Raw genomic sequence first — 3,226 nt, forward strand, 5'->3', positions numbered from 1 at the left:
CTTTAAAGACCTTTTAATTTCTATGATTTTCCCTTAACACTCTATCAAACTGTGAGGAACTCATAAGAAAGTAGTCGAAATATCCTCATTCAGTTTCTAATCCAAGCTTTATGTTTTGGGTTCCTAGTTCTTTGAAGCTACGATTTCTTATGAAAAGCGTTAGGGCAATGCCTTTTTGTCGTGAGATAAGATCTCTCCTTCCTCCATCAACGTCCAAGGAATCTTTGGACGTTGATTCCAAAAAGAAATCTGTTTTGGTTTGGCTCAGGTTTAATTTTTGGGATGTTCTCGGTGTTCTTCTCCATGCCAAAGATTCCCCTCAAGTTGTTTTCCCTTAATTTGTTGTTTTCCCTTAATTTTACCGGAGGGTTTTGGAAACCTTTGGACCTGTCCTCATTTTCTTAAAGAGGAACATAGACTTTCAAGAAGATTTTTTTTGGCAAAATGAACATATCTATGGTGGTAGTCATTGTATTTGAGAAAAACGGTAATAATAATTCAAGAACCGAAAAGGACATGAGTCCAGTGGTCTATCCGCAATTCAATTGCCTGCTAAAGGGAAGCTTCCGAATCAATTTCATGCAGATATCCGCAATTCAATTGCCTGCTAAAGGGAAGCTTCCGAATCAATTTCAGGCGGATACGAGCACGAGTATATACTGAATTTTGGTTAGAGTTACTTACAAATTTTCTATTTTTTTTCTTGTGTCGAGAGAGTCTCTTCATCTTAGAGATTTAACAGAAGATGGAGCAAATGGACTCCAAATGAGAACAGTCTAAATTGTATTTTTTTTAAGTGTGAATGAATGAGACTAAAAATGTCTATGGCAATATTAATTTTTATTTTTTTTTATGTTTTTTGCAATTCAATTTTTTTCTTACTCAATTCAATCTTTTTCTTACTCAAAATGATAATGAGCTGACTTTTAACAGTCTTCTCACTGAAAAGACAATGTCAAGGAATTGAGGCTAACATACTGCCATAACTGTCTCTGATGTCTATGAAAGCATCACATTCCAAAATGAAATGTTTTTCAGATTCCACTGCCCGAGAAGTGCAAAAAGTACACACCCGTTCTTCCCAAGTTTCTTTAGGTCTCTTCCGCTGTTCAGTTTCACACCAAAATTGATGTGAGTTAGTTCTTAATTGAGCAATCAGAATCTTTGCTCTCCATGGAATGTTGGCTCCAAAATCAAGAGTTTATTTATTCAAATATATAATAATAAATAATAATTTAATTTTAAAGTGAAGGTTAAGCTAAATATTAAATTAGTGTAATATAATATCAAAGCCGGTGACCCACAAATAGCCCCGCAATCCACTTTTACATATGCAGCCCAAGACCTGCCTATCAAATCCCATCTATAAACAACAACGCTTTCTTCTTCGGACCTCCCATTGGGATCTCCAACTTGGGAATGCCTTCAAGTTTCTTCACAAATTTGCTTGATAGGCGATGACTATTGGCTTTTCTGAAAGTCATCGGTCAACGGTATGACTGAGGTATCAACTGCAAAAAGCTTCAAAAACTTCACCGAATAGCATGAAAGAAGGGGGAGAAATAACCCTCTTAAAAAGTCTGTGGTAGATGAAAAGCGCGCAAGAGGAAACGGCTGAAACCTGAGACAGATTCTGAGAGAACTGCAAATCCATGGCAACTAGGGTAAACCCTGGCCAGAAAGACGTATATTCCTTTATACATACTGTTACATTATTTGGAAAGTAAGAAAGCCTGTAAAAGAAAAAGAGATACAAAATGCATTTTTAAGTAAAAATATATTTGGAGAAAGCCTGTAAAAGAAAAAGAGATACAAAATGCATTTTTAAGTAAAAGTATATTTGGAGAAAGCCTGTAAGAGAAAAAGAGATACAAAATGAATTTTTAAGCAGTATTTAAATAGTAAGTACTTGATTCCAAAGAAGAAGAAATTTTAACCTCTCGAGGCACAGAGTGAAACTCACAGAGTCAACTTCCTTCCCTTCGTGTCAGGTTTGAGGAGAATATATTATGCCAAAAGTGTCGGGGCTTTTTTTTAATCCCTTCGAAACTGACGTTATGCGGGTGGAGCATATTACAATGAGAGCAAAACCCTGGTGGATGGCAAATCTCGTTGCCCAAAACAAACTTGATATTTATCTGGATAAAAATAAACAATAAAGAAATGGATGAAAAACATAAAGGCTGAGAAATGGATGAAAAGCATAGAGACTACTTACCTTCCGTCAAGAAAATCATGCTGGCTCCGTGAACAGAACAACCTTCTTAGTCTGGAAGCTAAAGTTCATTCTCCATATTAGATAATCCACTACTTATATCTGTTAAAAATTTAATAGACCACAGATTTCCACCCCATCTCGCCCACTTCAACATATCATATATTTCCAAAAAAAACCCGTTCATGGCAGCTGAATCTCACGAACACAATTGTCATTTTTGCTTTGACCTGAACTGTTATGCCATAATGTACAAGCTCAAAGATCTCTAATCCGCAACAGACTCTGCAGATTCCTGCAACTGCAACGTGGTCCATGTGACATTCTTCTCCTGAAAGACTCAGAGCCATTTCAGACTTTATTGGAAAAGTTCAAAATTAAAAAACCTGGCAACAGACTGCAGAGTACTCCAACTTCATCCTGTTCCATGTGAACAACTCAGAGCCATTTCAGACACTTCAATGGAAAAATTCAAATTGAAAAGCATGCCGGAGGAGTGTGTAACCTCTCTCTGCCAGAACAGAGAGTTTTAATGGAGTGGCACATCGGTCTTTTTCGTTTTCGTCAGCATTAGAAATGGAGCGGCATTGTTACACAATTTTCCTGTTTTCTTTTCATACAATTTTTCAAATTTTACACATTTAAAATGTAACTTTTGAATGTATAAATAAATTATTATTTAAAATTTTCAAATTATAAAATTAAAATTTAATATTTCAAAATAAATTATTATTTAAAATTTTCAAATTATAAAATTAAATTTTAATATTTCAAAATAAATTATTATTTAAAATTTTCAAATTATAAAATTAAAATTTAATATTTCAAAATAAATTGTTTAAATTGTAAAATTGTAAAGGTTAAGATTGAATAAAATTTAATATATATAAAAAAAAAATTTGCAATTTATGAGTGAAGATAAAGATTTTCTTTTCATTTGGTCATAATGATCAATCAGACTTGTTGGTTTGAAACACTTTGGCCAAAAATTTCTTTTATGTGATTTCTACT

General features: G+C 33.8%; 1 long non-coding RNA gene across 2 annotated transcripts; it reads right to left on the reverse strand.

The window, feature by feature from the left end:
- Positions 1 to 1,214: 1,214 nt before the first annotated feature.
- Positions 1,215 to 2,774, reverse strand: LOC149225598 (uncharacterized). Of its 2 annotated transcripts, none has more exons than XR_016246973.1 (3): positions 2,219 to 2,774; positions 1,964 to 2,138; positions 1,215 to 1,733 (listed from the first exon to the last, which is right to left on the reverse strand). It is a non-coding gene; the product is annotated as an uncharacterized LOC149225598 (long non-coding RNA). The 2 variants fall into 2 exon arrangements; XR_016246972.1 differs by having other exon boundaries at positions 1,938 to 2,138.
- Positions 2,775 to 3,226: the final 452 nt, after the last annotated feature.

Source organism: Pinus tabuliformis, chromosome J (genome assembly GCF_031772625.1).
Source record: "Pinus tabuliformis cultivar Carrire ecotype Pingquan chromosome J, CPIR1, whole genome shotgun sequence".
NCBI classification, from domain to species: Eukaryota; Viridiplantae; Streptophyta; class Pinopsida; order Pinales; family Pinaceae; genus Pinus; species Pinus tabuliformis.